Genomic DNA, 12,515 nt, shown 5'->3' on the forward strand with positions numbered 1-12,515 from the left:
ATTCAATAACGTAAATGAGTATGTGTGCCTCGTCTACTTCCACTTACCGGCAATGTTATTCAAACCGTATGGAGCACATCTCTCAGATTTCCCCTTTTTTCCCCTCGTTTTGACAGATTTAAGCTTTTTTCCTCAGATTTAAGCTTTCGTCTCCTATGCTCTCAAGGCAAAAAAAGCTTAAATCTGAAGAAAAAAAGCTTAAAAATGAGATTCACGAGCACATATTTAAAATATGTTGGTCACACGATACATAGACAAATCGTGTAACGTTGCAGGGATCTGATAGTAATACAGGAGACGATACATATACACTGAACGAAATCGAGCTATAGAATATATCAGATTGATTTAATAATTTTAAATGTACAGGGTTTATTAAACGCTATTGATAAAACCAGTAGAAGCTATCAAAAAATCCAATAAATTTTATAGGTTTTTATAACTTATCATTATTAAATGCTAAGCTCAGCGAAAAATATTAGTAATTCCAATGAAATCTAAAAGGCTGATTTAGTATGCATTTCATTAGAGAAATCCAATAACTTCCACTGGCATTCTTTGTGCTTTGTGCTAGTATGCTTTAACTTTGTTACCGATTGTTATCCTATCGCCATGCCCAGTTTCGTTATTTTTGCCATAAGTATTTAAATAACGTCAAAATTATCGCCCCACTGTTGCTCAAAACTCAATGTTAATAATAATTAAGGATGGTTAGTAAGTATTCGAATAAGTACTAAGCAAATTGGTGTTGATTGTGGGATTTTAATTTCTGCATTTTAGTTTTACGGAAATGGTTTAGTCACTTCAACAACCGTGAAAAGCTTGTGTGTTTAGAACACAAAAGCAAGCTTAAAATGGTTCCTAAAATCATAGACAGCAGCAGATACTTTGATACAACCAGAAGCAAAAACTGCATCGGCCGAAACAAGCATCACATATTTCCAGTAAGTTTTCTCACAATTGTTTATACATTTTTCATTTCAAATTATTATTCAATTCCAGATTGCGAAACCTCTCGCAAACTTCGTAATGGAAGAGGGCAAGCCGGAACATCCACTCATCGAGGACAAATACAACAAACGGGGCTGACCTATACCTGACGGTATCTGAACTCGGTCAAAGGAAATGTTAACCGCTCATGACGCCTGCTACTGGCGTGGGGGATTTTTTTTTGTTTGCGAACAGTACGACGAGGCGCTCCGAAATTTCATTCTCCCCCAGAAAGACACTTTCGGAAAAGACACACCATGTCCCCGTAAGTTTATGTTTAATTAATTAGACTTGCAAATTTTTTAATCAGATCTATTTGTCATTGCAGTCGCAGAATGCGGTGGTTAAGTCGTACGACATCAAAGGTCTGGGGAAGTAAACACCATCATCTTCCATGATCAAGCAAACTGAACAGGAAACGGAAATGAAAAGTTGCATCGAGAGGCCGGCGGAACTCGGGATTTTATACCTACCGGGTCAGAACAACCAGAATCAGAAAGCAGTTTTTTTTCTAAATAATATTATGGAGAAATTCTGTGGAAAAATATCAATAAATGTATTAATTTCTATAAACAGACTTATCAATACCCGAGAAAATATTAAAATCATTTGAAAAACAAAAGCATATTAAATGGCAATCATGGAACCATTCATTTCATCATCGAAAACAATAAATTGTATCAATTTGGTTTTTTATTATATTCATTGGAAATTCCGATAAAATGAATCCTTCGTCTCCTGATAAAAAGTATTGGATTTTCCTTTAGTGCAAAATTACTAAAATTCCCAATAAACCTCATAGCCCGATTTTGTTCAGTGTACATTCATTCAAACCTCCCCCCCAGATCCCTGCAACGTTACACGATTTGTCTATGTATCGTGTGACCAACATCTTTTAAATATGTGCTCGTGAATCTCATTTTTAAGCTTTTTTTCTTCAGATTTAAGCTTTTTTTGCCTTGAGAGCATAGGAGACGAAAGCTTAAATCTGAGGAAAAAAGCTTAAATCTGTCAAAACGAGGGGAAAAAAGGGGAAATCTGAAAGATGTGCTCCATACGGTTTGAATAACATTGCCGGGAAGTGCCTCCCCCCATGAGGAGGATCTGCTCCGAGAGACACTATCCGTTCGCTGCTCAAAACGAACTCTCTCAACGTTCGGTCGCTACATGATGCATGAAGTAGACAGATCCCTGCAACGTTACACGGTTTGTCTATGTATCGTGTGACCAACATCTTTTAAATATGTGCTCGTGAATCTCATTTTTAAGCTTTTTTTCTTCAGATTTAAGCTTTTTTTTGCCTTGAGAGCATAGGAGACGAAAGCTTAAATCTGAGGAAAAAAGCTTAAATCTGTCAAAACGAGGGGAAAAAAGGGGAAATCTGAAAGATGTGCTCCATACGGTTTGAATAACATTGCCGGGAAGTGATTACTATACGAGGCCTCAAAGTGTGTATTTTGAATGCCTCTGATGAGAAAATGGTTGAGGATTTCAATCAATGCTAAAAAGTCACTTTTTTCATCATTTGGTCACTAAAGTCACTATTTTCCGAAAAATGGTCACTTTTATCACCAAAAGTCACTTTTTTCATCGAAAATAAACCAATGAAAGAGTAATTTGAATTGCGCGTGTTAATATTGACGGTAGTAACGGTAAATTACTTGATCAGTCACTCAGAAATTTTTTTCGCCTGCGGCGGAATTTCGGCATCAATCACCCTTGGCTTGAGACATTTCGATCTACGACATTATTTGACGTTCATGAATTGAAACTAACTTTGATTGTAGGTTTTAATTTTTAGTTAAATCAACCTTTTGTATTGGAACTCAAAACTTGATATACAAAAACCCAATCTCGTCTTTAGAATGGGTTTTTATTAAATAGTGCAACTAAGATTGAGATTGAAACGAACCATTTTTTTTTTATTAAAAAAATCTTTTATGTCATAACAACCCGAATAGAATTGTACAATGAAAAAACCATGAATTACATATTCACAAACCATAAATTTTATGGTTTACACAATGCTTATTATCGTCCACGATACCGTGAATGCACATTGGAATTCATAGTTTCCGACCATACATTTCACTGTTTTGGCGAAAATAACCATGAAAAAGGGGTATTGTTATGCAGCGTGACCATGAAAAAAATGGCGATTTTCCATACATTCGGAAGCCGAAAAATATGAAGTTCAAGGTTATAACAGCTTCCAGTTTTTCATAGTAAAACCATGAAAATCCGGTTATTTTCATTGTTAACCCACTGAAATAAAAATCTTCGTTCATGGTGGATTTTTTTCACCCGGTTTTTGTTTTGTCATCATTTTCTTAAATTGGTTTCATAAAAAAACGAATGAATTTACTTAAATTTTGTTATTTATTCTAATAACCTCAACACTTTACTAACACACTAAATCACTGTCCATTATTCACTGGGCTTGTCTGAGGTCTCATTCCGGCATTCCGTATGATCGCTCCCGGCATCCATTGCTGGTTCCGACACCACTGGCTGAGCCGCCGGACTCATTCAACGGTTCTCCCTGGATCTGCTGCTGTACCCCGATAGCACCGGCCAGCAGTTGCGGTACCGTCAGCTGCTGGGGGATGTGCTGGACGACGACGTTTTGTGCGGAGGACACCGGTGTGCCGGAATTCTTGTCGTACGAATGGTCGTACTCTTGCATTGTTGTTATATTTTGCCTGAATCGGTAAAATATATTATTAAGATTAATGTCTCTTGTTAGCTTTGATATTAATTAACTTACCGTTGCACCCTGAAGATGGGGCACTTCGAATAAACATATTTAAAAACTACAAAATCCTCTAAAAACTGGCTGCCGAATGCCGACCGAGAATGGATGCGGAGAAAAAAACGTGCGCGAGCCGTGTCTGTCAAAATATCACCCATACACGAAAAACTTGGAATGTGTAAATTCTTGAAAAAGTTACGCTCGATGGATGTTCTTTTTACCATGAAGTTCATGGTCACATTAAAATTCAATGAAAAATGATTGTGAAACCATGGTTCTGTTCTATTCGGGAAATGTTATGTTGATATGAAATATTCTTAAGAAAAACAATTTCATTCTCAATTTTATTTCGTGTTTTTTTGTTCTTCTATTTTGGGTTCCCCGAATCTAAATATGTATGCAATATTTCTATCAGCTTTTGTTATTGAAATGACTTTTGAAAATAATTAAAAATCTTTAGAGAAGTTTCTGCACTGTTTTTTTACAAAAACTTAAATCAAAAACATATTATTTAAAAATAAAAGTTTTATATGAATTGATGAGCTTTAAATAGAATCAAGTTTTTTTTTACACTTTCTGCTGTGATGTCAAAAATACTTGTAATGACATCCATAATCAGTTATCTATCAATGTTTGATTTTACTAGTACACGCAGAGAAAACTTGGATTTTGAAACGAATTAAATCTGACTTTGATTCAAAAAATTCATTTTTTGAATCAAACTCCTGTTTTCTTCGAATCAATGTGTTAGCATCCCAAGTAACACAGATTATGCCAACTAGCATTAGGAAGTTTTATTATGGTTTAATTATGGCATTTTTTTGTGCAGCTCGTTTTATGGCGGTTTTATTATGGTCATGCAGAATGCTTATAATTTTTTTTCGACCATATGTTTTCAGATGGTTTTGAAAACGCTAATAAAACTTTTATTAAACATGCTGTTTTAGTTATTTTTAAATAGTTATGAATGCTCTTTTTAAACTATAATAAAACACAAACCTAGAAGTTTGCTCCAAGCTTTCTTTTGCATGTTCTATAATAGCACTCAGTGCATGATTATTAAACCGCCATAAAACTTAGTAACAGTTCTCGATCAAGATGTCAAAACAGGACACGCTCAGATTAGATAGCACATATTTGAATTGGAACTCCCATTTTTACACATTTTTGGTAAGTTATGCGTGTTGGTTTTGAGTTAAAATAAAAAAAAAATACATCTTTGAAAACTTGAAATCACCGAAAGTGATATGAATATCTTTACAATATTAGTATTGAGTGAAAGGGCCCAAATAGTAGGAAGAAAATTGTTGCTTGACGCCATCATTAATTAAAGATGGCGGCTTCCGCTTTTATTTTCAAAGCTGTAAATTACTGAAAATATCGTGAAACCTTCACAATATGGTTATTAGGTGAAAGTAATAAACGAGTAAAAGTCAAATTTCGTTGCCCGTCGCCATCTTAAATCCAAGATGGCGGCTGCCACTCAACTTGAAAATACTGTAAATGACTGAAAATCGCATAAAACCTATATTATAGGGGTATAAGTTGAAAGAAATCAACCGGTAGAAGTTGAATTTCGCTATCTGACGCCATCTTGAAATCCAAGATAACGGCTTCCGCTAAACTTTAAAATGTAGTGAATGACTTAAACTGACATGAAACCCAGGTGGTAGTGGGTGGAAGGGCTTAACGAGTAGAAGTCGAATATTGCTATCTTACGCCATCTTGAAATCCAAGATGGCAGCTTCCTATAAACTTTAAAAATGCTCTAAATCATTGAATATCGCATGAAAGCTCCAAAATATGGGTGTTTGTCAATTGGGATAATTTATAAAAAGTTTATTTTTGCATTCTGACGCTATCTTGAAATCCAGGATGGTGGCTTCAGCTGAACTTAAAAATACTGTAAATGAATGAAAATAGCATGAAACTCCCAAATATATTGTATTGGGTGCTAAGGCTAAATGATAGAAGTCAAATATCTCTTTTCGCGTTTCTCTGAAAATCTGTAAGTGACTGAAAATCCCACAAAAACCACCACAATACAGACTCCATTCGTTTTTGGCAACATTAGATTTTGGAAACATCGAATTTGGCACATGTGCCTAAATCAGACGGTTAACAGAAACAACATAGCCTTATAGTTTTCGCTAGAATAAGGCCAATACAATTTAAACATAATAGCATGATAGGAATAATAGAATTACATAAACGGCAAAAAAAACAATAACTATAAACAAAACAAGAAAAGTGCTAAATGCATTAGAAACATAATGAAAAAATAATAAAAGTGATTTAAAATGATCTAAATTGTCTTAAAATAGTACCTAGTTTTAATGTAGTATTACGTGAAAAAAAGTTGTGTTCAAGCGATTTTCATTGATTAACAGTATTTTAAATTCAGTGGAAGCTGCCATCTTGGATTTCAAGATGGCGTCGGAAAGAAAAAAAAATCGACTTCTAGTTTAGCCCTTTCACCCAATACCCGTATAGTGGTGGTTTAATGCGACTTTTTGTCAGAATTAAGCATTAAAAGTTGAGCGGATGCCGCCATCTTGGATTTCAAGATGGCGTCTGATAGCGAAATTCAACTTCTACTCGTTTAGCCCTTTCACCCGATACCCATTTTGTTGGAGTTTCATGCGATTTCAAGTCATTAACACCATTTTAAAGTTCAGCGGAAGCCGCCATCTTGGATTTCAAGATGGCGTCAGACAACGAAATTCGACTTCAACTCATGATTTATTCCACGGTTCATTCAAAACCAATCCCTTTCAATTCAAAAAGTCTGTCCTCATTTACTGTACTAATGATTAACAACTCAGAAATGAGGAACTCAACCTTAGCGTGTAATTGGTTGGCTCGCGAGAGAAACGTCAAATCGTAGCTTTTTTTGGGGTCATCATTAAACCATAATAAAACTATGAATTGACTCACGCCATGTTGGTTGCAAAATCGAAGGGCACAAAATGACGCCATGTTGATGGATTCACAATGCAAGCATTGGAAAATATTTTTTCAGGTCTTTTTCCATCAATTCCATCATGATTGACCATCAGATTTGACGAGGCGTATTTATTTTAAGATACTATTTCATATAAATTTTACCTAAAATCTTGACTGGCAGTAGAAAAGACGCTCAATATATGGTTAAAACATTGTTTTTTTTAACTATTAATTTTACCAGATCATATCTGAATAATGCAATCATCATTCATCAACCATTATGGTTGCTGGAAAAAATAAAAAAAAACTCCGAGAACTGACAGAACCGAAAAAACAAAAATTTCTAACTTGTTTTATAATAGCTTTTTAAAAGCTTTGGTGACCAACATTGATGACCAACAATTATATGTCTTGATGACGTTTCTAGGGTAGGGCCAAATAGCCTGATTTTGGCTTTATTAGAGTCCAGGTGATGTTATAGAATGCGCTTTAGCTTTTTATGGAGATTAATGCGATAGTCCAAACGATATTTTGCTGACCATAATGTGTATGTATGTATGACTACCACCCAGCTAGCAAGGCGCAGCCAGTAGCAGCGAGCAACTTTTTCTTAATAATTTGTTCAAGATTCAAAAACTTTTATGATTCCAAATGCCTTTGAATGAACTATTTCAAGGGATTAGATAAGCAAGCAGAGGCACTTACACATCTTATTAGGGAAAGGATTAAAGTTTCTCCATCGAAAGAACATAATAAAATCATAAGCTTTTTGATTCGAGCCATTAGAAAGAAGAGCGCTCCACTGGGTGTGGAGACGAGCCCGTCCAAAATCCACGGTTCACTATGTATGAGGTAGCCCAATTCTCTCCTCAAAGAACCGCTTCAATTGGATGCCCGGATGGATCCCCCCTTCCCAAAATATTTTTGTAAATAACAATATAAGAATATATATCATAGAAAACAACAATTACCTGATATGAAACCTGAAAAAATTCACGATTAGTAAAATGAAAATATGTATTGAATGAACATAGAATTAAATCATGATGCTTTTTAGGATTTTTTCTAAAGCTTTTCTTACTTGATAAAAAATATCTGCTTGGCTTAACATCTGTTAATGACATGAAAATAAGTCTTTTTTCTTTCTATATATAATTAAGTTACTTTATAAAAAAAGCTTGAAAGAAGAAATAAATTATTTTTTTAAAGGAGTGCCAAGGATCAAAATCAAAAAAAAAACGATTAACAAATTAACGAAATTCACTCTGCCATTGAATAATAATAGGTCACAAGTAAATTCAAACATATAGGTAGTTTTATGTAGAACATTTAGACCAACGTATTGCACCTTTATTCACACATACAAACCAGTAGATATCATATGGACAACCTTAACTGCCTCAAACTTCATTATACCACACTATCAAGTGTCATCGTATTGATAGGTATCCCGGCCGCTGCATCCAATCAAACCTCACCCCTCACACCAGCACTTATGCTCGGATTATAAAAAATAACTAAGGTTCTATGCTAGGTACCTCAACAACAATCCACTACCAACAGAATATTGATAATTTGAACATATTTATCATCCGCACGTATGCTGTCCTTGCTCACCAAAACAGCCCTCACATACGAAATTTTCAACAGTTTTCCTGCTATTTATCCAAAACATGAATAATTTTCTTTTCAGTTTTTATCTCCTAACACTCAAATCACACTGGTAACCCCAAAAACTTCCGTGCCGCTTCTGTCGTGCCTGTCCATTCCCTTGTTTGAACAAAGTAGCCCATGAATTCTGTTGGTGTAGAAGCAAAACCAACACGCACACAACCAAACATAAATGCGACACGCGACAAATTTATTTTCTTCGTCACTTAATATTTCCTTTAATATCGATGCCTATTCGTGAATTTTTCAAATTAAACCACAAGAACACACAAATCAACGCTTTCACGAAAAGCTACCCCATCCTACTTTCGGGAGCAGAAAATTTGTGGCAACAAATTGAACGCGAGCAAAAAGTAGACAATCGAGTGATGTTCTGTTGGCCAGAAATTTATCACACAAAAATAATGTTCTAGATGAAGCAGAATACTTGCCAGGAGTTGACTTGAACGACCAAACGAGCGCACGCTCTTTTTTTTAAACTCAAAATTAAGTAGTTTTGGTTCAAAACCGCACTTCAGTGGCATCCCTCAACTTTGAGTTTGCCCAGGCAATAGCAAAACTAAGTTCTGACAGGCATACTCAATACTAAGTTCGGCAGCCGAACTCGAATTTATCCTTTTTTTCGAGGGTAGCTTATTTTCAGGGAATTAAAGGATGATTAAAATTTGTTGTACCCGGATGTTGCTGTTGCATTGCAATTGCAGAGCGGTGACACTCCCAGTCAAAGAAAACTTCCGGATGTTACTTCCTACGGGAAGTAAACAACATCCGGAAGTTTCCGGACATTCCAAGCCGCTCACCGTATGATGACAATGACGGACAGAATTTTACGCTGACACGGTGATCATGCATTCCATTATGAAGTTCCTTCATAGTCTTCCGGTAATTGTTCCGGAACGACAAAATTTGGCGACGTGTTCGTTGGTTGCTGTTCCAGTTCGAACTGAACTCGCTAAGTGTTTTCAGTCCAACAAAGAGAGTTCAATTTCTAGTTCATAAGGTCGAACTCAGCTTTGCTCCCTCGCCGAAGGAAAAAAAAGGATCAATTTTGAGTTCGCAGTTCGAACTCCATTTTGAACAATCGCAAGGAGGAAAAAGGGTACTTAACTTTAAGTTCATGGAATCGAACTATGTTTTGAACCTCGGTCGTACTTAATTTTGAGTTAAAATAAAAGAGCGTGCGGGAACGTTACAGCAGTCAACGGATTTTTGATCCCAGAACCTTCACAGCAAGAAAAATTCGTGTAAATTTAGATCGAAAACGATGCACGAAAACGGAACATCGATTTTGATGTAAAATTCTATCACGGTGTATTTTTTTCGAGGATGTAATTTTTGAGGCATGTAAATTTAGATCGAAATCAATGCACGAGATTGGATCACAAAAACCGTCGTGTAAAAATACACAGGGATGTAAATTTTAAAATTTATTATCGTAAATAATGATATTTTTTCTAAATATTAAGGTTTTTGCTTTTGTCTTGAATAAATACGCTGCATGTATCATTTTTAATTCACATTTATTTACAAAACTGAACATAAAAATCATTCGGAAAGCGTCAGGCTGATATTGTTGTTGCATCCGATGATCCCCAGCACGGGGATGTTTTTCGAATCAGCATGATCAGCATCCTCGAATGGTTCCGGAAATCATAATTTTTCGGTCAGCATCCTGCACACTCGAATTGTTCTGACAAAAGTTTCTCCGGATAATCACTGGCCGGATATCAGCCGCTGCGAAAAATCTGACCTTGCTGTAATGGAGAGAAAACTTATCAGTTTCAACCATATTCTTTATTTCACGTCTCATAAACTTACTACTTTAAAGACTTTTTAAGTGCTCCTGTAGCTACGCCTTTGAATGACTCGTTTCCGAATAATTTTCCGACTTGTTTACTTTGTGCCCGACGCGCAAACTAACTTGAAATATAAAAAGGTACAATTTAAATATTTGCATTCAATTTTAAATCAAACAGATATAATTTTACACTGTTTGTGATATAAATTTCGTTGACCGGTTGATTTTTGCATGATGCAGTGTAAAATTAGATCAAAACAGTTTATTTCTATTCAATTTTAGAAAATAGACTAATATTACATCGAAAGAAGTTTAAAATTACATCTTTTTGTAATTACACTCAAGAAAAAATAGATCACTCGTGTTTTAGATTCCGTGTACTTTTAGAAATTTTTTGCTGTGTTGAATTCCCTGAACAGGACTCCCGCTGGCCAAATCCTAGAGGAAAGGGCGGCGACCTTGTGCTTAAGATCCACACCCACTTTGAACGAAATGGATCGAATTGGGGAGACGTCAACATCCTTGCGGACCAAAAGATAAACCTCGGCAGATTCACAATGTAGGCATTCGATAGCTAGCTCTTCAACGTCTTTAACTGAGGCACTATTTTGCAGGCTCGCCAAATGAACCCAGAACTTTTTTTTCAGGAGGAGCGACCGCAACAATCGTCTTCACGGTGGCCTTTTTTGTACCCACACGATATTTTGCTGACCATAATAAAGCTAAAATTGTTACTTGGGATAGTAAGCGTTGATTTGTAAAGGCACCAATAAATCATTCCAAGTTTGTACTCTGACCTGCTTAGACGCTCTTTCAATTCTATCAGGTTATGAGCCCAGTTAGTAGTTTCCATAGTTACGGAATCAACAAGTGAAAACTTTTTTTTCACACCCACGTGTTTCAAGAAGTTTTTTTTCCGATACGATTATGAACCGTGAAGGAAGAAATCGGTTACGGCGGTCGGATGATTTTCGGAACCGGGATGATGGTATTCCCGATAATGCCGGAAATGGTGATATTCAGCGCGGTGGAAGAAATGGCAACCAGACCCGGGACGGACAAGCGGATGGCCAGGTGGCCAGCTATCCGAGATTACCAGGTGGTGGAGGTGTGGCCATGCTACCAGTGGAGAAGCTGAAGGGTCGTGACAACTTCGATTCATGGTCATTTTCCATGAGGATGGTGATGATCAGAGAGGGCACGTGGCGAGCAGTTAACCCTCCAGAAGGCACGCACGTGAACGAGGATCTGTCTGAGCGAGCTTTGGCAACGATTTGCTTGAGCATAGAACCTTACAACTATAGCTTGGTTCAGAAAGCTCGTACGGCACAAGAAGCGTGGAACAGTTTGCGGACCGCATTCCAGGAGAGCGGAAAATGCAGGAAAATTGGTTTACTTCGCAAGCTAATGCGCCTGGAACTTGAAGACTGTTCATCGGTGGAAGAGTATGTCGACGAAGTCATGTCCACAAGTCACAAGCTGGATGAGATAGGATTTAACTTGAACGACGAGTGGCTATCTCTTATCTTGCTCATGGGACTTCCAAAACGATACGAGCCGATGATTATGGGCCTTGATGCATCGGGCATTAATCTAACAGCAGATGTTGTCAAGTCCAAGATACTGCAGGATGTCATGCTGGACCGAAATTGCAGCTCTGGTAGTGCAACTGGAGCTTTAGCAACTCATAAGAAAACACCTGGAAAGAAGGAAAAATCAAAAGTACAGTGTTTCAAGTGCGAAAGGTTCGGACATTACGCTTCAGAATGTCAGCAGAAGGTCAAGCCCAAGGACGGAAGAAAACGTTCGAATCAAGTTGCGTTGATGGCACATCAGAATCCAAAGAGCAATGCGAATGGTTGGATTCTGGACTCTGGTGCAGGTCGACACATGTGTGTTTCCGGGAAGGCAATTTTGGATCCGATGCCTGTGGACGAATCGATTTATGTCGCAGATGGAACTGAAATTCCTGCGGCTGTGGTTGGACGCGTAGAACTCACTGCTGAGACGAGAGGTTCGTATACAGATTTGAGTATCTCTAACGTCTTATGTGTTCCAGGATTGGCAACAAATTTGCTGTCAGTCAGTGAAATTTGTAAGAAAGGCTTCCGAATAAATTTCACTAGCGAGGACTGCAAGGTTGTGAATACATCCACGGGGGATTTGGTCGCAACGGGTCGACTGGAAGAAGGACTTTACCAGCTCAATTTACGCAGTCAGCGGTTTACGTGTGCGGCAACAACGAATGGCAACCTCGATTTGTGGCATCGACGGTTGGGCCATTTGAATTTGGACAGCATCAAAAGGTTGCCCAGCATGGCAACAGGTATTGAAATTAATGGAACGACGATAGCAGCT

General features: G+C 37.1%; 1 protein-coding gene and 1 long non-coding RNA gene across 3 annotated transcripts in view; both read left to right on the top strand.

The window, feature by feature from the left end:
* The window catches only part of LOC129758142 (uncharacterized), a 41,799-nt gene that overhangs the window by 22,328 nt on the left and 6,956 nt on the right, over positions 1 to 12,515 (top strand). The gene's annotated exons all lie outside the window — the stretch shown is intronic.
* On the top strand, positions 322 to 1,805 carry LOC129758149 (uncharacterized). Its single transcript, XR_008739904.1, has 3 exons — positions 322 to 944; positions 1,003 to 1,255; positions 1,319 to 1,805. It is a non-coding gene; the product is annotated as an uncharacterized LOC129758149 (long non-coding RNA).

Source organism: Uranotaenia lowii, chromosome 3 (genome assembly GCF_029784155.1).
Source record: "Uranotaenia lowii strain MFRU-FL chromosome 3, ASM2978415v1, whole genome shotgun sequence".
Lineage (NCBI taxonomy): Eukaryota > Metazoa > Arthropoda > Insecta > Diptera > Culicidae > Uranotaenia > Uranotaenia lowii.